This window comes from Cyanistes caeruleus, chromosome 1, assembly GCF_971803275.1.
Source record: "Cyanistes caeruleus chromosome 1, bCyaCae1.hap1.1, whole genome shotgun sequence".
Taxonomy (NCBI): domain Eukaryota; kingdom Metazoa; phylum Chordata; class Aves; order Passeriformes; family Paridae; genus Cyanistes; species Cyanistes caeruleus.
Window position 1 is genome coordinate 131,934,946 of NC_141701.1, and position 27,851 is coordinate 131,962,796.

The 27,851-nt window shown below is 37.3% G+C and overlaps 1 protein-coding gene across 6 annotated transcripts in view; it reads left to right on the top strand.

The window, feature by feature from the left end:
- The first annotated feature begins 31 nt into the window (after positions 1–31).
- The window catches only part of LOC111924175 (uncharacterized), a 74,963-nt gene continuing 47,143 nt past the window's right edge, over positions 32–27,851 (top strand). Inside the window, exons 1-4 of one of the 6 annotated variants that reach the window (XR_002861507.2) lie at positions 32–594; positions 10,308–10,361; positions 13,397–13,639; positions 16,169–16,335. The gene's annotated coding sequence lies outside the window, so the exon portion shown is untranslated. Of the gene's footprint in view, positions 595–10,307; positions 10,362–13,396; positions 13,640–16,168; positions 16,403–27,851 lie in introns of those variants that run through there. The other 5 variants (XR_015278363.1, XR_015278364.1, XR_015278357.1 and 2 more) reach the window with 5 other exon arrangements.

Below are 27,851 nucleotides of genomic sequence, written 5' to 3' on the forward strand. Positions count from 1 at the left end.
GGGCCGGGCGGGGCGGCCCTTCCGCTTCCCCAGCAGGCCCTGGTGCTTCCGCGGGCCCGGGGGCGGGCGGGCAGCTGTGCGTGTGGGGATGGTCGTCACTGTGACTAACGCGTCCCTTAGGGAGCGGCTTTTGGACCCGACAGTTCCCCAGGTCAAACTGTTGTGTGTTGGCGCTTGGAGTTCTTCCTGTGGTGTGCAGCCGAAATGGAGCGGCGGTTGTGTGCCCGCTTTCTTAAGCAGTTACTGTGTCGGTAGGGTTGGAAGGGTGCACTGGAGATAGAATTACAGAATCATAGAATCATCGGTGTTTGAAGAGACCCTTACGAGCATCAAGCCCAACCATCACCCAGCACTGCCACTGTAACCCCTAAACCTCATGATTAAGCGCTGGATCCAGACACCTCTTAAAGACTTAGGGGATGGTGGCTCCACAGCTTCCCTGGGCAGCCTATTCCAATGTCTGACCACTAACGGTGAAAAGGATTTGTCTAATAATCCAGTTTGAATCTCCCCTTTCACAATCTCAAGGTCAATTTGTCCAAGCCCTCACTAAGGCAGAATCACCTGGAGCCTTTGACACAGGAAAGTGTCCAGGTGGGTTTTGAACGTTCTCAGAGAAACACTTCACGACCTCCCTGGGCAGCCTGTGCCAGCCCTTTGCCATCCCTAATGTAAAAAAAAAATCATCTGCTTCATGTCGTGGAATTTTTTTGGGTTTAGTTTCTCGCCATTGCTCCTCATCTTGTCGCTGAGCACCACTGGAAAGAGGCTGGCACCACCCTCTTGGTACCCGCCTTTTTATATGCATTGATGAAATTCCCTTTCAGTCTTCTAGACTGAATAGGCCCAGTTCCAGCTGTCCTTGTACAAGAGATGCTCCAGTCCGTTAATCATTTGTGTGGCCCACCACTGGAGCCTCTCCAGTAGTTCCTTGTCTTTCATCACACCCTTAGTGCTTTTATAAAGACTGAGCACATATGTAATATTAATATGTTACATGTGTAATCATTCTGAATTAAATATGAAAAAATAGCCAATGCTAGCATGTTTCTGAGTTTTCTGGCATGTCATACTGCAAATTGATCAGAAGATGGGGTGGTTGTACTTCTGATTTTTAAATGTTTTCAAGTATACACACAGTTAAGCATTTCCTGAATAATTGCTGACAAGTCATCAATTTCCTTCAATATTGATTAACAGAATGGATTCTGGGAATAAATAATGCAATTATAATGGACACTTTTAGATTTTTAGCATAAAGAATTTCAAACAATGGGAAGGAATTGAATTAGAATTAAAGGCAGCATGATAAGAAAATCAAGTTCTATATATACTATAACAAAGGCCATCATGTTGCTAGGTTTTGTGTCTTTTGAATCAATAGTGCAGTAAAAAGCTAATTTTGTTGCAGTACTTTGAGTTTAATACAAGGTATATCAGACTTGAAATTGTAAACATCCTCTGAGCAGGAGGAAAATACCAAAGTACATTGATTTTAAAGTGTGTTGTTGTATATACATATGAAGTATTTCAGAAAAGTAATTATCAAAATGGTTCCAAGTCTAAGTCAGCTCAACAAATTTCAGACTCTATCCATTAATAGGAAGGCTTTACAAGTCAGAGGAAAGAAGTACAAGTTTTAGGCCAACTCTCCAAGTTCCTGGGCTTGTAGGGAAGAAAATTTATATTGTCATAGATGCTTAGGGTGCAATCTGAAAAACAATTCAGTAGAGAGAGGGAAGAAGGCACTGCAAAACAAGGATGCTGAACCTGCAATGGAGTGATGGCCACTGCTGTATGGCAGAGGAATTCCATGGCACCACCCAGAAGCACGAAAAGGCTGGAAAAGCTCCTCCTCCTCTTCCATTTCTGGTGTCCTGAATCATTACTTCAAGATAAACATTGTATGTCTCCACAGAATGCAATGAAGCTGGTGAAGGGTTCAGAGAGTGAGTCATGAAGAGTGTCTGAGGGAGCTGGGGTTATTTAGCTTGGAGAAGAGGAGGCTCAGAATGGGCCTTGTCACTTTCTACAGCTACCTGAAAGGAGGGTGTAGGCAGGTGAGAGGTGGGCTCTTCTTCCAGGCAACCAGTGACAGGATGAGAGAACGTAGTCTCAACTGCACCAGGATAGGTTCTGGTTTGACATCAGGAAGAATTTTTTATGGAGGGGTCATCAAGCTCTGGAGCGGACTGGCCAGGGAGGCAGTGGAGTCACCATCCCTAGAGGTGTTCAAGAAGCAGCTGGACATGTCACTCAGTGCCATGGTCTAGTTGACAAGGGGGTGATCAAAGGTTGGACTTGATCTTGAAGGTCTTTTCTAGCCGAAATGATTCTGTGACTTTGTGGTGATTGTGGAAAGCAAGTTAATGAGCATGTCCTTTGATTTCATAAGTACAAACAGGTATTTACGGTGAAACTTTTCCACATATAAGGAAAAGCTGAGTCACAACCTGAAGACCTGTGAGCCAGAAGAGATCCCACAGTTTAATGTGCTCTAAATACAAGTGCAACAAATTTACTCTGTCACCATAGAGTGGAAGAATGCTTATCAGCTTCAAATCTGTGGTTACAGACCTGCAGGTGACCTAGCAACTCACATCTCCTGTAACATCACACTATAAAATTGCATCTATATTTCTAACCTGAGTTAGAATGAAAAAAATTGCCACATTTTGGTGCAGTAGCAGTATTTTTGTGTAGCAGTGACTGGTTTGCAGCTAATGCCTTGTGTTGCGTAAAAATGCTCTCACCAGCATGATGTGAACTCTGATATTGCTAATTTGATCTGTATAATTTGATATGAGAAAACATATTTTCAGAGTTACTCACAATACTGGCAAAAGCAGACAGCAGTGAGAGACACAAGATGTTAAGTAATTTGACCCATCTTGATTTGGTTGGCATACAGCACATGGAATTCAATATAGACAAATAAAAATTAATTCATCTAGGAACAAGGGAGCAATTCTGGGGATATGTGCCAACTGGAACAATCTGTCATGTGCTGGTTAGGAAAAGCATTAGGAAATTATTTTGGAAATACCATGAAATATCACTGAAATCATTAGCCTCACTAACACAAACGGTAAAAATCAAACTATATATCAGCTGTAACAAACAACACTGAATCCAAGCAAATGAGACTCTGGATGTCATCAGTTTCTTATAAGTGTTGGGCATTAATAAGATAATGGTATGCTGCATATGCCTACCAAAGATTTGGAAAGGAAACCTTTTGTGTCAATGAATGTAGGTAGCTGAGTTTCAGTTAGTGAGGAGGACACTAAAAATGATGATTAGAAGAAGCTACAAGCTCAGTTGTTCAATAGCACATTGACAGCTATGCTGGATTTCAGAAATAAATGTAAGTGGATTGAAGTCAGAACTCTTGAAAAGAGTGAAAATCTGCATACTACTACATCAAAATAGTTTTTTCTAAAATTATGAAAGTGGTAATTAATAATTTTTCTGTAGACTCTGGGATGTAAAAACTACTATAGAGTCAGGGCTTCATGGAAGATAAATAGTAGATTTATCTGCATTTTGGGCCTTCAAGTCCTTAAAGTATTTAGAGGTGTGCAAACAGAGGACGATTGAAAATTACTGCTCTGCAGCATTGTTTGGTTATATTATGAATAATATGCATAATTTTTAAACTAATTTTTCAAATAGTTTCTCTTTAGTGCAGGTTTTGTCCTTTTTTTAATGTTGGACTGCCATCATGTGGTTGGTGACTTAAGGTGCACTTTTTTTTCCTTTGTGCAATGCAGCTAATTCTTTCTGCAGGCTGGTGTGGTGGGTTTGGGGTTCTAGGAAAACATAGCAATTACTTTTCTTTCCCTTTTAATATCTAATCTAAACTCAGATTAGCTTGATTCTGTTGGTTGCAGTATGTTACATCGTAGAACTGTTCTCTACTAGACAGAAGGAGTAGGTAAAGAACATAAGCATATAGTATTTAAGTGTGCAGTCCCATTTGGTTTACTTAATATATTTTTTAAGAATTAAATCTCTTCATGAAACTTTTTGGATTAATTGAGAATATATGGGTTTACTGATATGAACTGTTGACAGACAGCAGTACAAATTATAGACATTATCGATTTTTGCCAGACAAATCTCAGTGAAGTTCATCTACACTGAGATAGTTTTGCCTTACTTGTCTTTAAAAAAGCTGGCTTGGATAGTAGGAAAAACAAATGTCCTAATTAATGGCAGGCTACTTAGTCCATACAGATACAAAGGGAATTGCAATGGTCTTGTATTATTAAAATGTTCTGAGGAGGTAGAAATGAGTATTTAAGTTTTCTACGGTTCCCTTTTCTATTTATTTCCATCTTTTAATTACCTCACCCTGTCCTTCTGCCCTCTTAACCCCACAATATAAAAATCAATCTGTCAATCAGATCTGTATAGAAAAAATGTGATTGAGAAGTTAAAACATTGTGGTAGTCTAGAAAATGCTGTTGAACAAAATCACAAAAGTGTTTTGTTGTCTACTTGTTGGGGTAGTTGGATGCCTACTTCCTACTGATGTGAATATATCTGAACTTTGTTCATAGTGCAGTATTATATAACTATGCTCTCAGGGTGATCTCTGAGAAGAAAATTTTAATATTAGAAGTCATGTTCAAAATTCCATTGTGTGCACATTTGTGTCTGAAGAATGATGAATGTCACCTGTAATCAAAATGCTGATTCCTCTGTCCTTCATAGCAGAGGCAAATTTTGGACTGCGGCTGACATTGATTCTTCCAGCTAGTTCTCGGTGAAGAGGTAAAGGTAATTGTAGTAGCAGTGATGGCAAAGTGGTGGTGGGAAGAGATGCTGATCCCTGTTTTGTGCTGAGGTCAGACAGTGGGATGCTGTATGGAAGAGACAAGAATATAGTCATGCTTATCTGCCCAGTGTACCCATCCTGAACTGGAGTGGCCTAACAGAGGGTTTTATATGGAAGATGAAAAGGTCCTCCAATCTAGAGCAGAGTAAGGTGCTTTCTGTCAGGAGAAACACTGGGAGGAAAATTGGGACCCAAAATTTAAATTCTTTAGGTGTCAAGGGACATCCTATGGCCCTGACACTTTTATGGTCCCTTTTGTCTCTCCTTAGCCCTCCTTGTTTTGAGAAGAGGACAAAACTTTTATTTTGACCTATGTATCAAGACCAGGTTCTCTGAGAAGATAAAGTTCAAGTCTAAGAAACAGAAAGCTTTCCTGTTTCTTATTTTCTCTTTTGAAATGATGAATGAGTGTTAGGTGGAAAAATTTCTTAGTTAACTGGCTCCTACTGAAATTACGGATGAGAGCAAAAGGGCAATTTCATAGTAAGTATTTGCCTGCAGAATCTGTTGATGAGACTGAACAAGACAGTGATTTTCCTGTGCATGTGAATGCTTGGGATTGACATCTTTGTGGAATGGGAAGGAATCTCTGGAGAATCACAACTTTTTTTTGATAGCAAGGTGAAAAAGAGTTATTTCTTGTGTATATGCCATATATATATATATAGTGTCTTAATGCCATAGACAATAGATTAGTTTTGGGTAAGCTGTTTAAAACTGCTGGAGCCCAAACTCCAACATTTGCAGAAACACCAGTGAGTGAATATCCCTGTATTCCTAGTACAATCTACATCCAAACTTAACCATTCTACTGGTGGTTGCATTTCATTTGGAAAGAAGAAAAAGCACTGTTTCAGAAACAATAATTTATTGGTTTTTTTGCAAGTTACCATGGAATTTTCATGTTTGAAGATTAGAGTCATCTTTTCCCTCCCAAAGAGAAAATCCTGAGGTTCTCTATTATTTTCAGATAAAATGATCTTACAGAGAGAGGTGAAAAACATCCTTTTTTTAAATGTTTTTAAACATCCATTATCCTTATGTGGTCACTCAGTGTGGAGCTCTCAGCAAATGCTTTGCATTATGGACTTCAGTTTTTGGGAGGAAAAAAAAATACATTGTAATTGGCAAGGAAAAAAGTCTGTAATTAGTAATACTATTAGTAGTATAATTAAATTAAGGATGTCAAGTTCCAACACAGTGATACTAATACTGTATCTCTGGCATTATTAGTTAGAAGTGGCTCAGACAAGCTTAAAGTCCAATTATGCAGTGGGCTAATAACTCGCTGTGCAGTCAGTATCCTCTGGTTAATTGCAGTTTACCTAGCTGTGACAATGCATAGGAAAGGAAAGATAAAAGGCATTTAGCTTCATCAAGTTTAGTAATGTGAACTGCATTTCAAACTAAAAAGTTATTTGATACAAGGGACTGAATTTCTGATTGAAAAAAAGCTGAATTTAACTATATTAATTGCACTGAAATGTTAAAAGAATTAAGTATGTAATATTTAGTGAAAATTAAACAGGGAAGTTACAGTCTTATAAAAGGACTGGTTTCCAGCAGAAGACGCCATCAACATGTTTTAGTTTTTATCGTGGAAATTTGGTTTTACTGGGGAAGTTTTGTTTCCAAGCAGGTGGTGTGTTGAGAGACTGCAGAGTGAAGAGGTCATTCAGATGGCTGATAGCAGAAAGCAAAGATACTCAGAAAGTGGTCTGTACTAAAGGGGTGGGCACCTCCTTCTCTAAGTGTAGCAATCAAAACCATTTTCCCATTTAAGTGTCTTGCTCTCTAAATTGTTTTTCTTACTTTTACAGGTTTTCTGTTTCAAGCTCCCCTTTTTTCAAAAGCCTGACACGCAGGTTCTCATCTCCCCTTCATTTACAATACTTCTGTTTAGTAATGCTTGCCTTTTTCATAAACTTTCCATTCTAAACCATTGTTTTGTCTCTTAATCTAAATGTTACTTTTCTTTTATTCTTGCAACAATCTGTTTCTTCCTGTATAACATTATGCTCTTCTGATTTGTGATGAAAATTCATTATTTCATCTCTTTTCATAGAGGCAGCTGAAAATCTCATCTACTTTCATATTGATACTCTCTGTGCAAGAATCTATGTGTTCTTTGGGCCTGTGGCATGCGTCTGCAGTGCAACCTTAAAAAGTATCACATAATTAAGACATTTTAAGAATACATAAGGAAGAAATCAAGGATCAAATTCAAAAGGTGCACCCATATTGGGACCACTGATTTGTTCAGAGGAGCTGCTGTACTGAGAATAGCATCCATCAAATGTGAAAATTCAGGGAAAGGGGGTTCATGAGTAACCTCATTACTGAGTGGAAATGGTCTTTTCTTTCATCAAAATATTAATTCCTGCTTTCTCTTTATAAAATGTTATCATTACACCAAAATAAATCATAGGATTTTATACATCATTATATTTATATATAGCTTATTTATAAAATTGTGCGTGTGTGCATCATGCACTCAAGCTCGACCTTTGGGAGAATGCAACCAGTGGTTTCTTTGGATCATTGAAATTAACTGGCTTTCCATATTTGAATGAAAATTCTTTGCCCAGTAGAGGGTGTTGTAGTTCTTAGAACAGCTAGAGTACTGCTACTGAGCTTAACTAAATTCGGTGAAAAAAAAATCCTCAGCACATTCGTGTGGTTGAGAAATTAAGGGTCAGGGGGTCTTGCTGAATTATAACAGCTGAACATCTGCTTTGGAATGCACGAAGTGAAGGATTCAAATTTACAGTTTCCCACAACAACTATAACTTGTCTCCATTTTACACGCTGTTAGCATTTTTACTGATAACTTTTATTCTTGAACATATAAACCATGTTAGACTTTGGGTTGTTTTTTTTTCTTTTAAATTTCTCACCAAACAAAATTATGCTGATTATTTTTTCTTCCCATTCTTTTATTTAAAAAAAAAAAAAACAAACAGGAGAATAAATACTAGTAAAATCAAAAACATCTCTCCTGTCATGTTAAGCAGCAATTGATAGACATCAAAGCTTCAAGTGAAGATTATGATCTAGAACTGTCTAGATAAATTAAGAACGTATCCTCAATACCACATTCCTCTTTCAGTTACAAACTGAAGACAAACAGACAACATTTCCTCAACACTACATTTGTTTGTTACTTGAAACCATCTATTCCTGAAATAAAATACTTGCAATGATTCATAGTCCCTATAGACCATAACTGCAAGTATTAGAAATGTTTTGGGTTTTTTTTTTAATTTTGTCTTTATATGGAAATAAACAAGTTTTCTTGTTTTGTACAAATTCAGTTTTCTTTGGGTTTTGTGAAACTAACAATTCCAGAACACCCTGAGCCTATTAAGGGGTGTTTTTTTCTTCTCTTCTTGCTTCCCTCCTGCCTATTTGAAATATACTAAGTAGCTTTGGGTATTACATGTTTTTAGAAACTTGAAAATTAAGGCTAAAAAGAAAACTGCTCATTCAGCACAACAGTGGGACTGTTGCTGCTTACATTGCTTTAAGAAAAATAATCAGCAGATAAATTTGAAGTATTATGGCAACTCTCATCTTAAGATGGCTGCTCTGATATTCAAATATCTTGTCAGTTGTGTCACTAGAAATGGTTGAAGTTTAAATGCTTGTTATTAAATTGTATGAAACTGGTAGTGTCAGAGCCTGTTCTGCAATTTGACATATGGTACCTCCTCACATAGTGTTTTACAAAACTTAACATTACATGAAGTGCATACAGATGGGTTTCAAAATCCATTCACCTCTCCTATTGCCTCACTAATTTCTTTTTGCTTTAAAAATCTTCATAAGCAGTCAGCATTAGTATATTTTCAGCATCATCACCTATGTACAACAGAATCCTAGTGCAGCTTTCCTTTCCTCTTTTTATGAAAGCTTCATTCTGTAGCAGTGCAACTGAAAGTAAAACTCAGGAGCTCATCAGGAGATGTGAATGTAAGTCAGTGCTATGATGACTCACATGATGACAGAGAAATGTTTTTGGCTTGGAACATTTTTCATATGACATTGAAAAGAAAAATCAATGTGTGGCTTAGCATGGCAAAATTTTTAACAGGCTTTGTGTATTTTAGTGAAGAAATCTGTTCATTTCAGGCAATGAGTGAGAAGGACATGTACTCTAAATCTTGCACTTCTGAGCTTCCAGTGTTGTTGCATTTGCATGAGAACTTGCTACAACTGACAGAGAAAATTAAAATCCTGACTCCTTTTTTTGAATTTGAGAGGGCATCATGTTTACAATGAGCAGAAGCCTCGGGGAAAGGGAAGTTTCCCAAAAAAATTTCAGAAGAGAATGCAGGGCCAGCAGGCAACTGATTCTGGCTTCCCAGATTCCTGGATTTTTATTTTCTAGTTTGCACCAGTTGGAAACGGTTGCTGTGGAACTGCTTCCTATGTACTCTGGCTACCTCTCATAAGCTTTCTTCACCTATATATCCTCTGTGCCATGTGGTCTGGGAGGGTCATCTGCCTTCTGTTCTGTGATGAGATTACCAGCTAAACCATTAAGAGTAATGGATGTTGTATGGCAAGGCCTTTAAGGATGTACATAGTGCTCCTACAGCCAAGCTGGTGAGCTGAATAAATAGTATAATGGATAGAAAATTAGCTCAACCATTGAACTCTAAGATAGTGATCTCTGGTACAAACTTTTCTGTCCTAAATAGAGAAGGCTAGTGCTTTATATACCTTCCTCAACAGAAGAGTGTTGAGAAAACAGAGCTAGACTCTTCTCAGAGCAGCACATTGAGAGGACAAGAGCCTGTGACCAGAAGTTACAACACTGGAACACTGGAAACGCCTCCTAGTGCAAGGGGAAAACCTTTGCCTTGAGCAGTCAAATGCTGCAACAGATTGCTTGTATAGGTTGTGGAAACTCCACCCAAGGAGACTAGTGACTCTCTGTTAGCCACTGCCTTTAGCATTTGGATCTGAATAGACTTAAACTGAGTAGGGTGTTGTGTGTTTTTCAGTGGTTCCTTCCAACTGACCTGATTCTGTCTAAGGTAGTCATTGAATGCATGTGGACTGATGCCAGTAAGAGAGATTTCTCTCTCTTCATTCATATTTCTGATGTGACAAGTACAGGTCAATGGAGTTTTGTTTTGAAGGGAACAATATAAAAATGAAACAACTAAAATGAAAGAAGAAATAAATCAGTTATGAATTTTCATTTGTATAGTATGTTACTTGAGTCTTAGAAGTGCATGAACAGTATTATATGTATTTCACTTTCTCTATGTCATCTTGATATTTCATTCAATAACTTTTTTCATAAGAACTTCATACTAATTGCATTCACTTTCATGTTGTGGACAATCGCAGCACGTAATTGTTTGCTTACACCAATGGTGATCCAGCTGAAACCTAGACTTTCTGCTTACCTGGTCTAACTGTTTTCTTTTTTCCTGTAATTTCTGATTCCCAGGCTAATTGTGATAATGATGATGATGATGTGTATTCCTTCTGCTGAGAAAAGTTTGTAAGTAATTTTGAAGTCTCATCTTCAATGGAGAGGTGAAGTAATTTTATCGTAGCAACAACATACAGAGATAGTATAAATTGTACACTGAATGCTTTGATTAATAGCTTAGCAGTTTCTTACTTGAACTGAAGGATCTTGGTGCTTTCCCACTATGTTACTAGCTCGAAAATTAACAGGCTTAGAGATTTCCCCCACTGACAGTCCAGTGTTTGAAAGCTTAAAACAGAATTATTTTTATGCAAGATAGTAATTAGTGATGGGATCATCTTTGTTCTTTCAGGCTAATACTCCATAGAGGAAAAACACCAAGACAAAAACAGTGTGCAACCTATGCTCAGATCTAAAGTCTGACTTCAGATTGGCTGTGGTACATTGATAATGAATCTGTTTCTAGCCTTTCTTTGTTTTCTCTCTTGTAATGCCCACCATAGTTACGTATTTTGGGTATCAAATAATTTTATTCAGAAATAAATGGTAGTTGTACAGACATTATAGTCTCACTCTGGGATTAAAAATGCAGGCAGTTTTGGGTGAAGTTGTATAAATCATAACAGTGTACTCTATCAACTTCCATTTTTATACCCATAAGATGAGGCATTAAGAACAGTTTTTACCTTGTAAAATAAAGAAAGAGAAACAACAAGAATTTATTACAGCCCATAAACAAAAGGAAGGAAAGGGAATAGAATTCAAGGAATAATGTGCTAACTCAAAACAATCCAGAGATTAATATTAAGTATATATAGTGTATATATATATATAAAAACTAATTCAGCATAATAAATAACAAGGGAAGAAAATTGTAAATCATAGGACCTAGTTTAGTTTCCACAGTTTGTTTTATATAATATTAGCCAGGCCTTATAGGAAACTGTAGAGCATAATTTTACAGCGCACTCCTTTGAACTGGGTTTGTGTATGTAAAGACTGTGAAATGATAATGTAGCAAATGTTTCCCATGTTACCAAGTCTTATAGCAACCTTGCTGTTTGCCTAGAAATCCTACTAGAGCTGGATCTTTTGCTCTCTTTGAGCTTCTTAATAGGCATGGTCTGCAGTATCTGATTTCTCTTCTTGACTCTTAAGTTTTAGTATGTCAAAATTAATATTTTAGATTAATGAATGGAATTAGGATTCAGTGCAAAAATTTGTTATGGACTTGTTGGAAATTAAGTCAAGTGTTTCTTGCAGTATGCTTTTGAAGCATTTTTAAAATAAAACTGAAAATAAATTTTAAAAGTATTTTTGATAACAGTTTGATAACAGTTTTGGCAATGGGGCTTTTGTAAGCCTGAAAAATATATCATCCTCTTATATATAATTTTGAGCATTGTCTTATATATAAATGTACATGGTAAAGAAATACGGTAATGCCAACTTACGTGGTCAGAATCTTAAGTCAAAGGAGGTCCAACTTTGCATGGATTTTCAACAAATGGTTTGGAAGGGTTGCCATTTTTCTGTTCTTACCTATGACTTGTCAACAAAGCTGTGTTGTAAAGCATCTTTCCAGAACCAAACAAAACAGAATAGGGGATGCTATTTAAAATTAGGTCCTATATATTGACTTTTTGTAGCAATCCTACACATACTGGTAGTAGTTCCCTAGATGACAGTCTCTTCCCTTTTTCAGAATAAATGATATAAAAATCTTGGTTAGGATGATGTTGGAAATATTTTAATGTTGATTGCCAAGTGCATCATAAAAGTCATCTTTAATATCTGGCCATATTTCTGTTAGTATAAAACTTGGCACAAATTCTGGTGCCAGACCTTCAACCTTGTGTCTGGCAGAGATTTGCCAGATGGTCTTCCAGCCGTTCACCTGGAACACTGAAGGTAGCAGAAAGTCTATTTGGTCTTTTGAAATATAAATCCCTTGCTCTGTATCTCAGTATGGATTCCCAGTAGTGAATGCTGTCTTCATCTATAGATGTTTTGAATACAAATGCTTCTTCAGAATCATGAACTGTTGAAAAATGGGAGAGAGATGTGTTTCATTTTGCTTCTAAAGCGAACTGCAAAGCTTTACCAAAATAATTGATATATACAGCTCCGATTAACATGTTTAAAAACTCCTCTAAGCCATATTGTTATGGTAGGCCTAGAAGGAAAAACTTAAAGATCAGTGACCCAAAAAACACAATCACCCTAAAGTGGTAAATAAATGCCAATATCTGTTTTCAAGCTGGAGAAAACAATAAGCTGCACTACATTAGCTTCCTTACATATTTGTATCATGTATGTTTCTAATGCAAAAATGCATAAAGTGCACCGTAAAATACAATGGTCATTAAATCTTATTTTTCCAAGTTCCATACTAGGTGTGAGAGAAGCAGTTATGTTACTGTGAAATGGACAAATCTATATTAAAAAGTGAATAGTTCCCAGAAGAACTGCTCCAGTGTGGGTCCCTTCCACAAGGTGCAGTCCTTCAGGAACAGGCTGCTCCTGTGTTGGCCCCCCATGGGGTCACAACTCCTGCCAGCAAAGCTGCTCCAGTGTGGGCTTCTGCCTTCACAGGGCCACCAGTCCTGTCAGGAGCCTGCTCCAGTGTGGTCTTCCCAAAGGGTGACAGAGTACTTCGGGCATTCACCTGCTCTGCTGTGAGGTCCAGCGTGGGCTGCAGGTGGATCTGTGCTTTGCCAAAGGGTCGAGCACAGACTGCAGGGGCGCAGCTGCCTCACCATGATCTGCACCACGAGCTGCAGGGGAATCTCTGCTCCAGCACCTGGAGCACCTCCTCCTGCCACTCACTGACCTTGGTGTCTGCAGAGTTGTCGTTCTCACATATTTTCACTCTTCTCTTCTGGCTGCTGTTGTTTCACAGCAGTCTTTTCTCCCTTTTAAGTCTGTTATCCCAGAGGTGTTACTGCTGTCACTGTAACCCCCCCACTACCAAAGCCTTGCCACACAAACCCAATGCAAATAGTTATGTCAATGTATTCTGTAAGTGTTTTAAAATGTATGATTTGTTCCAGAGATCATGCTTTTTTTTCCCCTTTTTTCTCAACCTGTCTCATGTGATTTAGGGTTGATAAGGCATTTCTCATCCCAGCCTGTAAAGAATCTGTGAAGCAGGGCCATTGGACATCTTAACAAGTGCCATGGAGGCCCATCACATCCTCTGCGGTTTCTGAAGTTTGCAGACTTGTTCCCTCTGCAGCAAACAGGCAGAAATCAAGCACCACAAATGTCGGGGGAAGCAGAAGTCTTTTCCAGTGACACTGAAGGGTCTTGACACGCAGTAAAGTGCTGCTGCGGAAAGCCAAAAGGTAAAGATCGTCATCGTGTCTTTTATATTGCTTTTTAAAAACTTGAATTCCTAAAGGAGCTAAACATATGTAATTATTCTTTTGGCCTCTCTGTACATCTTTCCTTCCGGTTATCCCTCAAAACTTTTGAATCCTGAAACTAATTTTAAATAATATGGACAGGATGTATTAAAAGTAATGAATTTTGAGAAGTTTTGTGAAAATTTGTATTTAATAGCTGGTATCTATGCCATTGAGGAAAAGACAAAACAACTTATATGAGTCAGTACACATGGAGACAATATATGTGCTGAAACAGCTGGTCAGTCACAATGTGTGTGATACCAGGCAGCAATTTCACCTTTTGCCGAGACAGAAAGCTGGGATAAATCAGGAGCTGTGGCAGCAGCCTCTGTGAAGAATGTAGTCTATAACCTGTTAGGAGAAAAGGATTCATTAGCACTGTTGTTCATGAAAAAAATATTTATTTTGTATATTCTTGTTATATTTTAAAGTAGAATATTTATGATCACAGTTGAAAATTTTGATAGAAACAGATTAATAAATTTACACCTTGTTTTTAAGTAATTTTAACTAATGTATTGTGTTGATACATATTTTTTTGTTTTAAAAAAACTTTTTAAAAATACTGGGCTTACAATGGGATTGTGTCTGTTTCAGCTAAGCACTTTTAATAAAATAGAAAGACAGCTTATTTTTTTTTTGTTTACAAGTCATATGGTATCTTCCTTAAGTTAGTCACATATGCTTTCTTAAAGGGACAGTTTTTATCTGGAAAAATGACGCCTTTTTTTTTTTTGCTAATAACTGCAAACAATGAAGTTTACTTCAAACTTGACTACAATTCTCTCTCTGTTTCCTGTAAGGATTATTTTAACAGGAACTTTTAAAATCAATGTCTACATGATTTAGTTCTGTCACTCGCAGTGCTATAAACCACTTTATGATATATTTTAGATCTTTGGTAGATGTACAGTACAGATTTAGGATCAGTTTGCATATTGTATTTGTCTAGAATAAAGTTAAAATATGGAAATTTAGTGTACTTTGTTGATAAATTTTCTTACTATTAAAAAATGGAAGAAAAAAACCAGGATATTCTGATGTTATTCAAGTGATTAAATAATTTAATCTATGGATCTGCATTTAAATGGATCTGCAGAGATCCATTTCCAAACTTAAACCCTCAAACAAACCCATTGTTTTGCAGCACTGGGAGAGTACGTACAGCTCCTGGCTTTGTTCTATTTTGATGAAATGTGTCATTGATAAAAGAGAGTTCAAGCTTCCCTAAACCAATTAAAATGTTCTTGCCTCAGGTGGTAAATAAAAGCACATGATAGAACTAAAGCAGACTGGGAGAGTGGTAATCAGTACAGTAGTTTGGTATTGAACAATATTGAACACTGTAACAATAACACATAATAAATCATTTTGAAAGGTACATTGGATATATTTTTTTCAAGGACAAATAAAGTATACTCACAAGGATCAAAAGGACACCTTAGGTATTTTGATGCCTTATTTTAGAAATTATTGATAGTTTCTTTTAAAAGTAGCTTTAGCTGGCTTGACTGCAAAATGTTTATGAGACTACTTTTGGGCATTTGTCAGTTAGATGTAAATATGTTTTATTGAAAGCTTTTTTCTTAATAAGATCATGTGGCTGTAATGTTTCATTTTTAAGAGCATTGTCCTGATTTCTATACATTAAATACCTTGATCTCATATATGTGAAATGTGTTCAACCCAGTTATATCATTCAAGCCAATATGTTGTTGCTGTACCATCTTTACCTTTATAGAACTGATTCACTAAAAGAAACTCTTATATATTAGGAGAAAATATTTTTGCCTGTTCATAAGAATGTCACTGTGGAAGTAAAAGCAGTGCTATAGTGTTTCTATTTTGAAAGAAGCTAGGATGGGATAAAAACCCTCTCTCTTATTGGAAATTTTCCCTTTGGTCTAAAGGAATTTGACTGTTCTTTACTATCAGAAGTTTACTGTAAAATACCAGACTATCCAGATCAAAATACGACTGGGATGCTGTGGGTAAATTCTGCAGGGTGCCAGATTAGCTAAAAGTGTGTTGAAGTTGACATGGAGTTACTTTACTGTGTCAGGAGAGCCAGAGATCCTGAGAGAAGTGTCTTTGGTTTGGGTTAAGCTCTCAGTGTGAATCTTCCTCATCAAAAAGCAACACAGATGCTAGAAATGGAAGTGCAAGTGAGTTTGATTAGCTTTTGCTACTGCGTATCAAAGCTAAGACCAAATTTTCTCTCCTTCTCAAAGGACAGTCAAAGTCAAGGACAGTAAATAACCTGGAAGAGGGGAATTTGAAGTTCTTGGTGTAGCACTTTAGTCTGTGTGTTACCTGCTGCTATTATGCATTAGTTGACCTCTCAAGATAAATATTTGCCTTCACAGAAAGAAAAGAGCAGCAACAAATGTATAATACATATCATCTGTGGCTCTAAAATGTGCAAGATAATACCGTCGTTTTCTTTCCTTTTCATTTTTTTTTCAGTGTCACTGCTTGGAAACCTAAAAAGGGACAGAAGTTTTGGTATTCTGTGCATTTTATTAATAACTGTAGGAGACAAGCCTTGTCCCAGAAAGTTTACCAGAAAATTGCTACATCATGAAAAATATGGCAAAAGACAGCAAGTGTCATAGACCTCCAAAAAAAATAAAGTGAGAAAAATTTTGCTTGAAGCTAAAAGACTTATATTTATTAAATTATATCTGTATTTTAGCACAAGCCATGGTGCCTTCTGTATTTTTTTTCTTTTTACGTCTCTGTTTTATCTATAGACAATATACAAAGTGGTCAAATGGTGAAAGAGAATGCCCAGATGATAGAAATTAAAGGTCTTGTTTCATCATTGTTATTCTCCAGTGCTCTGGTCTTATTCCAAAGGAGCTCCATGTCATCAAAGCCATTACTTCCTTTCTGTGTCTGTTTCAAACCTTTGATATTGCTAAGGGATTTCTTGCATTGGTTCTATATTTTTTCAATCTTTAAGCAGCTTTGTTCTAGATCATCCTGGAACAGTTGTTATTTATATCCTTCAGATATTTATGGCCATTCTTTGTAACTTCACACCAGGTTTGATTTCTTAGACCACAACTGGTGGCCACCAAGCCCACACACAGTGTATTGCTATGGGTCCTCTCCAATGAAGTATAAGGAAAAGATGGTGCTGTGTTCAGAGCAGCATTACACAAATGTGCAGTCCTGAAAAGACATAAAGCTTTATGAACATAAGAACATATTAACATATTAACAATTATTTGCAAGATTTTTTTTACTGTGCCATATTTAATGTACCTTTCTTTCAGTAGCACTCTTGGCTTTTCTGTCAGCAGTGGTCACTTCAAGCCATTTGCTCTGTAATGTGCCTACCACACTGCTATGCCAATGGGTCCAGTAGTAGTCCCACTGGTAAGCCAGCTCAGGAAACTAATAAAGACTGCAGTTTTTAATTTTTTTTTAGTTTATTTTTAGGACATCATCTATAGTACCGCAGGTAATTTGCTATTTCAAATGCAGTTCAGGTCTTCCATGAACCATTTGGCACAAAGTGGTTTCTTTCAGTTCATTCCAGCTCTATTTTGTTTACCAAAAACTGGAAAGATAAACAACACAAATCTTAAAGATCCACAACTAAAGTGCCAAATACAGGTACATATTAAAAATATTTAATCATTGTGTATTCTTTCTGTGCTTTGCAGTATAGCTGTTCTTCTTTAAGGGTGATGATCTTAATTGTGCTGTGCTTTCCATTTTTCTTTGTTCCTAGTAATGCTCTCAGAAGACTGAAGAAATATTGCTGCTCTTGCCATAATATATACACTTGAGAAAACACCAAAAAGGCATGTTTTTAAGCACTCCAAGCAATAACTGAGTATTGATGCAACTACTTAGGCCATCCCACATGCTCACTGATATTGCACCAAAAAGTAGGAAGCAGAAAGTCAATTGCAAAGTAGTATTAAAAACATATCCTAGTGAGTGCACTCTGAGTAGATATTAAACACCTGACCAGAGCTCACTCTCTCTGTATCTCATTATTTCTGAGAGCCTTCCTATGTAGCTGAGATTTAGATTCTTCCACTTCAATCATGCTCTGCAATTACTTCATAATTTTGTTGTATATAGAATTATAGAATATTTTGGGTTGGAAGTGATCGTTAAGAGGCATCTAGTCCACCTCCTCTTCAATGTGAAGGGTCATTTCCAACTAAATAATTTTGCTCAGAGCTCTGTTCAACCTGACTTTAGATGTTTCCAGGGATAGGGCATTTACTATCTCTCTGGTCATCATGTTCCAGTTTTTCTCCACCTTCATTGTGAAAAGTTTATTCTTTGTATGTAGCCTGTATCTAACCCCCTTTTAGTTTAAAACCATTACCTCATGTCCAATTGCAAGTGCCTTACTAAAATGTTTTTCTACATCTTTTTTATAAGCCCCCCTTTAGATACTGGAAGACTGCTCTAAGGTCTCCCTAAAGTCTTCTTTTCTCCAGGATGAATAATCCCAAATTTCTTAGTCTGTCTTCCTAGCTGACCTGCTCCAGCCCTCTGATCATTTCTGTGGCCCAACTCTGGACCTGCTTCAGCAGATCCATGTCCTTTGTGTGTGGGGCACTCCAGAGCTGGAAGCAGCACTCTGGGTGGGGTCTCACCAGATTGGAGTAGAGAAGCTGAATCACCTTCCTTAACCTTTTGGCTGCAGTGCTGGTGATGCAACCCAAGATACAATTGGCTTTCTGGACTGCAAGGTCACATTGCCAGGTTATGTCCAGCCCCTCATCCACCAGCACCCCCAAACACTTCTTGTCAAGGCTGCTCGCAATTCTTCCATCTCCCAGCCTATATTGAGACTGGAGGTTGTCCCAACCTAGGTGCAGCACTATGTACTTCATCATGGTGAGCTTCATGAGGTTTGCACAGACCCACCTCCTGAGCTTGTCTAGGTCTATCTGGATGGCATCCTGTCCTTCAGGTGTGCCAGCTGTACCGCACGGCTTGATGTCACCGGCAAATCTGTTGAGGGTACAGTTGATCCCACTGTCTGTGTCATTGACAAAGATATTAAACACTACTTGTTCACTTGATAAATGTGTTTTGCAGAGCAGGATGACCTTCAGTTTTGCAGAACTTGGTATTCCCAATTTCTGATATAGGAACGTAGCGATCAATGAGGTTCATGGTTGGTGTGATGGGTTTGAATGTTTTAGAGTAAGTGAATTTTAACTCAAATATCTGATACAAAATTGATAGAGCGCAATGGTTGGAGAAAATAGGAAATAATGGACAAATGATATAAAATCAGTAGAATAATGTAGCTTTTGTTTTTAAGTGAAAGGTAAGGAGAATAAATGAAAGGAAGAGTTCTATGCCCTTAGGAGATCATAGTGGATATTAGCCCAGGCCTACTAAATGGAGAGACTGAGGCACCTGGGGTTAAGTGACCTGAAAACTCTCACAGATATAAGTTTGCAGATTCCTTGTATCTTCCTTCACCTGAGAAGGAAATAGGTGAAAAAACAAGTTTATACAATTACTCAGCTAATAAATTAATTACTACATCATGCTCATTCCAGACTTTGTAATACGAACTATTATTTTGTAAGCATTTTGAAGCCACTTACCTCTGCCATCATTTCTTACAATTTTTGCCACTGCTGTTTAGCTATGAATTGTTTTTTCCAACAATTCACCAGGAAAGTGGCCTTAAAAGCTTGAACTTGCTGCATTGCAAAGTGCAAGGGACTGTATCTTAAGCTACGTTAGTGTTGTACCAAAATAAATATGTCATCAGGGAAAACATAGCTCCTCAAATGTTATTTCCTGGTGGAATCTTTGTCCCTCAAGTCATACTTTTTTGAGAGAAATAACCTGAATAGCCTGCTTGGATAGAACCTGAAATCCCTGCATTTTATTACAGAGCTTTTATTCTGAGATTTTTCTACATCCTTTTTGTTTTTTATAGAGCAGTGTTACTTATGAGGTGGAGGGAAATGAGAAGAAAAATATTAAATATTATTAGGATGTTTTCTTCATCCACTTTTAATTCCATGTTCCAGAAATGCAAGAAACAGTTGGAGTATTCCTCTGGCTTTAGTCAGTGATTTTGGATCAAAAACAACAGACACTGACATAAGTACCTTTTTTATTTTATTCCTCAGTAGGAAACTGTGATAATGAACTTAGTTCTGGACTCAAATATTGTATACAAGCTCAAGATGTGCAATAGCTTAAACAAAAAGAGTGTCAGCAAAAAAACAGCTAAAAGAAATGGGAAAAACATTGCTTTCCCTTTATCCAAATTAACAGAAATTGACTGGTTTTTCTTTTTTTTATTTTTTTCTTTTTTTTTTTTTTTTTTTTCTATTTACCAGGAATGTCAGGAGTATTGAATATCATGGGATTTTAAGAACTTAGAAAACTGATGTGATCATTGAGTATGTTTGGTAACAACAGTAACACAGAACAATGCTGTTTTCAATTAACAATGGAGCAGTACTGAAATATATTTCATTAATACACAGGTAAAAGGACTTTACCACTAATCAGAATGAATTGCTGCATTCAACAAAGAGCTGCTACAGGTCTTTAAATTACTTTTGCCTTGCTGCATGGATACAGCTGAACATATTTTAATACATTTTTTACATGATGTAATTTTATCTAGCTCATACAATGTCAGGGTAATAATAATGATATTCTAATATTAATGCAAGCACAAGATATACATATTGATGAATAATGGTCGTATGTTTTTGGATCTCCTTGCCAAGTCATATTAAAATGACAAATAATTGCCATTGCTTCAGAGAAATGGTACAGGCTCTGTAGTCAAAAAGCACATTAGGGACCCACAGTGTCCATTTGTTATCCTTTGTCAGGAAAACATGGTTCTTTAATGAAAGTGAATGAAAGGACACTGATTGAGGACAGTGACACTAAACCTCTTTCTCAATAGGAGCCATGACATGAGTATTAATAAGCAGATTGAAAGGTTAAGACTCAGCTTTGAAACTCTGAAAGCACAGTAGAATCTGAAATAACTCACCTCTTATAATATGGGGAAAATCACAGTGTAAAATGCATTGTATAAGCCTTCTGGCCACAGGAGGATAGAATGAGTGAAAATTGGTTCCCAGACAATTCAGGCAAATGCCATTTAAAATCTTTACCCAAATATATTTTTGTTAAAGTTTTTGCTTTTAATTCTGTCTTGATAAATGATTCTTTTCCTTTTCATTATCCCCTCCCTTTTTGCTCCCAGTACTATAAAAAAGCTAACAAAATCAACCCAGGCGTTTCCTGAGCATTGGTGAGAGCAGCTGAGAAAGCAAGGGCACAGAGACACAGACCGAGTTAAGTATGAAACAGTCACCTAGAACAATGCATTTAGTAAGAATTCAACGTGTATGTTACTTGGGAGAATGAAGAAATATCCATATTAAAAAAAGATTTTTGAATGCATAATGCATTATGGTGATCACTTATTAATTACTGGGAACCCAGGGGAGCCAGTCAGGGTCATGGAAGTCTGAAATAGGCAGCCCCTGATCTTGCTGAGCTTATGTGTGTGTGGTCACACTGGAGTTGGTGGTGCATGCAAGGGAGCAATACAGATGTGTGTGTCTCTGCTGGCTAGTGGCTGGAGCTGCTCTATCTGTATTGATAAGGTTTTTGCTCTGAAACTCAGTGATCTGCACAAACTCTGTATGATCACAATCTCTAACCACCTTTGGAGGTTTATGGTTTTTTTACAGTCCCACTTTTCTGTGGACAGAAAATACTTTCTGTATATAACCCAGGAATTAAATGAGTTTAGAGTTAGAGGAAAAATGCCCCATAATACTAAAATACAAGATTTTCCACACCAGTAATGAAGCTGGGCAAAATGTTCCAAGGTCAGAGGTATTTGAATGCAGAGACTGGTTCTGTTCATCATAGAGATGAAGTGAACTGGGATATTTACAATTAGGTTTCAGAATAGTCAAACAAGTTTAGATGACTCTAACTGAATGTCTCACTTCCAAAAGATCTGACAAAATGGCAAACCATTGCACACATTGAATGCATTAAAATTCAGATTTAAATGTATTTAAGAGTAAGAGCAGTAAAACCAGATGAGTATTTTCAGGCAAAGCTAATAATGTTGTCAGCCAAATCTACACCAGAAAATTAAGAGGGCCTAGGACTATTTTCTCATGAAGAAGCCAACAGCATGGCATAACCCATGTCCATATTATTAATTCTTTTAATCTTTAAAGAGGTTGCCTCCATGCATGCTGCTGATTGAGACTCTTTGCCAGCGTGTGGTAAGTCCTAACTGGTGCTTGGGAGTTGGCTGAGACACCTGGTTGAAGGAGGGAAAAATTATAACATGGACTTTTCTAATAATTGCATGATGGAGGAGTTTTATTGTTCACTGGCACTGTTTTGTTTAATGGTGTATCTGTAGGGAACAATTTTATTTCTTCAGTAAACAATCAAATTTATATTTGATATTCAGTGTAGGGGAATAGAAGAGATTTTAAGGATGAAATGGATACAGAAAATAATAAAAAAGAGATTGTAATATTTTTATGAACTATAGAGATAACTTGAACATAATATGCATTAGTCTGGTCAATGGAGAGCAGTAGGAACATCTGTCAAGAGAGGGGTCAAAATCTTTTGGAAATACAGAGGAAAAAAGGAGTACACACAGGTGCACTGGTGAAATGATGGAAATTCTCACCTAGTTTCTTGCTCTTCTCCTGTTCTGCATGTATCTTGGACCTCACCATTAATTCCTTCCCATGTGTAGCCATCCAGACCTGTTTAAGCAAACCCAGTACCTCTCATGTATCACCCACATCCAAGCAGTGTCCCTGGTCTGGCATTTCTCTGGCATACTCAGTTTTCATTTTATTTTGGGTACCTTTACTGGAAAGCCAGAAGAGAATCAGTTTGAAATCTTAGGGCCACAGGAGTATCATGCAGACACCACAGGGGACCCAGATCATGTGCTGTGCAATTTAGACACAGATGGTGCTCACTAGAAAAGGACTGCATGTTCCAAGCAGTGTGGGCAGGAGGCATTCGGCATCATTTGTGGCTGTGACCTCTGCTTGTGGCCTGTAGAAGGTGTTTTAAGCAATGTGGGGACAGTCTTAGCTGGCCAAAGGATAACTGAAGCTGGTTGGATGCAGGACTGTGAAAAGTAAACAGTCTTGGGATATATCAGGTGAAAAGCTTCGAAAAGAGAAGGAAACAAAAATGCCATTTTATAAGGCTGTAGTGAGATCTCATCAGGAGTACTGATCAAATTCTGCTCACTTACATGCAAAAAAGCTGAGATCAAGTTGAAACAATCACAAAGAAAAGTTTCCTGGATGATCAAGGAGCTAGAGATTACAGCAGGGTTTTATTAGTCTTGCAAAAAGTAAGCTGGAAGAGGACATGATTGCTTTAATCACATTGGGAAGAGGGACAAAAGGAATTGAGAATTGCTTAGACTCAAGGGCATTGTTGACTCAAATGAGCACAGATGAGTAAATATGAATAAATAAATTTAGGCTAAAATATAAAGAAATGTTGCAAGCTTTAAGAAGCACAGCTTGTGAAAATATTGTCTGTGCATGTTGTGGTTTAACCCCAGCCAGCAGCCAAGCCCTAGGCAAGCCACTGGCTCTCTTGCCCACCAGTGAGGCTGGGGAGAGAATCAGAAGAGTAAAAGCAAGAAAACTCATGGATTGAGGTAAAGACAGTTTAATAGGGAAAGCAAAAGCTGTGCATGTGAGCAAAACAAAACAAGGATTTAATTTGCTGTTTCCTATGGGCAGGGAGGTGTTCAGCCATCCTCAGGAGAGCTGGGCCCCATCACACGTAACAGTTACTTGGGAAGACAAACACCATTGCTCCAAATCTCCCCCCATTCCTCCTACTTCCCTGTGTTCTGTATACTGTATCATCATACCCATCTGAGCATGGTGTCACATGGTCTGGAATATCCCCTTGATCACTTTGGGTCATCTGTCCTGGCTGTGTCTCTTCCCAGCCTCCCAGGCACTCCCAGCTCCACTGCCTTTGTGGCAGAATGAAAAGCAGAAAAGGCTTTGGCTCTGTGTGAGCTCTGCTCAGAAACACCAAAAACATCTCTATATTATCAATGCAGTGTTCAGCACAGATCCAGAACACAGCCCAGTACCAGCCACTGGGAAGAAAATTAATTCTACCTCAGTCAAAATGAGCACAGTGGACTGTGGACACAAGACACCTAGATGTTCAGAAGGAGCCTGATGAATGTAGAAAAAGAATTCTGTGACGGTCTAGAGATTACTGCATGACTGTTTATTTCATGTACCCAAAATACTGTAGAAATATTGTTCATAGGAAGCATTCCAGTATTATAGTTTCTTAGTTGCTCTTTTAATATATAGGAATTGAAATAATTTTCATTCTTGAAATTATTTATTATATTTACATTGAACAAAATACCTTTATGATTTCCATGTCTAGTTGTATCAAGTAGGTGATAAACAACAGATACCTGTACCTTAACTGAGAAATTGGATGCATACACTCAGAAATACTTCACTAACATATGTACACATTGTACAATTTCATAGAAACACTGTGTCACACAATTTGAACTTTGCAAATTTGCAACCTTTTTTTGCCCAAATTTGAGATTTGAAAATTTAGCCCTTGATACACGGGTTGTTTCAATGGAGTATCTGCTGCTTGAAGTTTTTAAGGTTATTCTTTTTTTTTTGCCTTATTTCTGATCTGCAGTGAGGCTTGTTCAATGACAGGAGGGACAAATTGTTCATAGATCTTGTGTGCCATTCCTGATACAGTATATTTTCGGTACTGTAGTTCTCATGTGTGGTGTTAGAAGTAGTTGAATGAAGAGACAGAAGGTCAATATCTTGGTAAATAATAGACTTATTTTTCTTGCTGATAGTCTGGTCTTTCTGGAGCTCCCTCACAGAGTCCTGGGCCCTAATCAGACTGGTCTCCACAATCCAGTAGTGGACTTGCATTGTGCCTAGCTATATTTTTACATGAAGAGAGGAAATTTTGAAGAAATTTTAAGAAATCCAAGTGGAGGATGTGGTACTGTTATGTTATATTGCATTGAAATTCACGGCAAAACACTTTTCATATTTTCTTATACCATAATAGTGTATACTTTTACAATTTTCCTTTAAAAACAAGAATTATCTATTAGTACATACTTTTACAATTTTCCTTTAAGAAACAAAAGTTATCTTTACAGCTGTGAGATAAACTCATTCAATGGTGAATTCAATTCAGTTTTCAAATAGACAATAGCAGACATTCACAATACTGGTTTTATATCAGTTTTATATGTACAGAAATAATACACATACAAAATGTCTGTTTAAATATGTTCTGAAATCCAGTGTTGTAGGAAAAAGCGTCTAAATTACTGTTGTTGAAAAGAATTAGATAGAAATGCATCCATGATTCCCTTTTCATACTGGAGGTATAAAGAACATTCTTTTCCCTGGTTAGGCAGGTAGTGTCTAACAACACCAATAGTTCCCCTTTGTCCTTATGGCCCTCGATGTAGTCAGTGTCTGCTATTATATTTATCCTAAATAGGAGCCTCACTTGTCATAGTTCTGTTCAGACATTTATTATTCACAGCTTATCAGAGTGGGAGTAAAAGACAGATTGCTGTCTTTACATTTTTCCTGGAGGTTAAGCAAAAAATACTTCCTAGCGTAACATAGAGTCCCACAACAGGAGATGCCATCACCTTGTGAGGCATGGGTCCTGTAACCAGACAGCCCTTGGTGTTTCACTGCAGCTTGGGAAGCTCTCTGTCAGCCTGAGAGGCAGGTAATAGCATATGCATACCCATACACTATCATTTTGGATATCATGTCCCATGGTGACTGTGTATTTTTTTGCCCCAGAAATGCATAAATAAATAAATCTATGGGCAGAGGCTGTTATTGACTAAACACTGCTAGCTTCCATTGAATTTTGTGGATGGGCAGTGCTTTGGCCCTAGGGAACCATCTTTATGAACTTTATAACAAATTGTTAACGTGTCTTCAGCAGAACTGTGTTACTCCTGCAGCAGAGAGCTAATGAACCTTTCTGTGCAATTAGAGTTGGAAAGTTTCTGTTTGTAAATAAAAAAATAATCACTATTTCCAAAAACTATTTTCCAAATGTTATTTTACTGTCTTAATTTTTGCACTAACTGGACAGTCTGGTTTAAAATTCATATAAAGGTATTTTTAATGAAAATATTACAAATTATCAAAATCAAGACTCAGTAAGTTTAAATACAAAATATTAATATTTCTCTTATCAGATTAATCACATAAATTCTTTAAAATACCATTTTGTTACAGTTTTGTTTACTGGAGAAACATGGTTTAACAGCTCCTAAGCACTGCTCAGCTTCTCAGATATACTGAGGGGTCCAAATGGGCTTTGAAATACTGGCACATAAAAGGAATATGTACCTTTGTTTAAACATGGAAAGAACTGAACAGACAATTTGGCCTATGTTTACCTCCATCTGCTTTAATCTCACTGAGCCTGAAATGAGACTGCTTATGCAGGTAAAGTAAAGCCTGTTCCTAGATTATATTCTTGCCTGAATCAGGATCAGAATCTGGAAGTTAAATGAGGTCAGATGCTTTCAGTCTCTAATCTTGTTCCTACCTAAGATATGTTTTTACCTTTGATTTTGAGAGTAGAATCAAATGCAAATATTTGACACTGCTTTGAAATAATTTTCAAGGCAGTGTAGAAGTGTATAAAGTATAGAAAGTTCTTACAAAAAGCATTAGTTCAATTCCATAACTGGAACAAACACAGCAGGGTTTTGTGTGCATTTTGAGTGGATGGAGAAGTCAACAACTATCTTGATTTGGCAATGAAAAGAGAATCCCTTGAACCTGTCTATAGAACTTACTCCCTTGCACAGTCTTTTCTCCAAGTTTGATGATGCTCTGAATGGGAAGATAATGAAAGTGCCGGCTAGGCTAGATGGAGATGAATAATTAAAGAAGCTTGTAAATTATGTTGCCATCAATTGCTGGAGGATATGATCCTGCTGCAAAAGAACAGGCTCTCATATGTCTGAGGCATTTTTCAGAAGATATTAAGAATGAATATTGGATGCATAATTCGGTTTTCTTGAAGGTGTATTAGTACATTAGAGGTAGAACATTCAATAGTTTTTAATATCCCACATTACCTATACTTTGATTGAGCAGTGGTATCACTGCTTGTATTTCTGCATCTCTAGTTGATATCTTTCTAGAATAAATGTGTTTTAGAAAATGGAAAATTATAGTTCTCTACATGCAGCATTCTTTTCTTTTCTTTTCTTTTCTTTTCTTTTCTTTTCTTTTCTTTTCTTTTCTTTTCTTTTCTTTTCTTTTCTTTTCTTTTCTTTTCTTTTCTTTTCTTTTCTTTTCTTTTCTTTTCTTTTCTTTTCTCCTCTCCTCTCCTCTCCTCTCCTCTCCTCTCCTCTCCTCTCCTCTCCTCTCCTCTCCTCTCCTCTCCTCTCCTCTCCTCTCCTCTCCTCTCCTCTCCTCTCCTCTCCTCTCCTCTCCTCTCCTCTCCTCTCCTCTCCTCTCCTCTCCTCTCCTCTCCTCTCCTCTCCTCTCCTCTCCTCTCCTCTCCTCTCCTCTCCTCTCCTCTCCTCTCCTCTCCTCTCCTCTCCTCTCCTCTCCTCTCCTCTCCTCTCCTCTCCTCTCCTCTCCTCTCCTCTCCTCTCCTCTCCTCTCCTCTCCTCTCCTCTCCTCTCCTCTCCTCTCCTCTCCTCTCCTCTCCTTTCCTTTCCTTTCCTTTCCTTTCCTTTCCTTTCCTTTCCTTTCCTTTTCTTTTCTTTTCTTTCCTTTCCTTTTCTTTTCTTTTCTTTTCTTTTCTTTTCTTTTCTTTTCTTTTCTTTTCTTTTCTTTTCTTTTCTTTTCTTTTCTTTTCTTTTCTTTTCTTTTCTTTTCTTTTCTTTTCTTTTCTTTTCTTTTCTTTTCTTTTCTTTTCTTTTCTTTTCTTTTCTTTTCTTTTCTTTTCTTTTCTTTTCTTTTCTTTTCTTTTCTTTTCTTTTCTTTTCTTTTCTTTTCTCTCTATATTTTATTCCCTTTACGTATTTTCTTTCCCCTTTTAAGTTAATGGGAACCATACACGGAAGTCAGTCAGATAA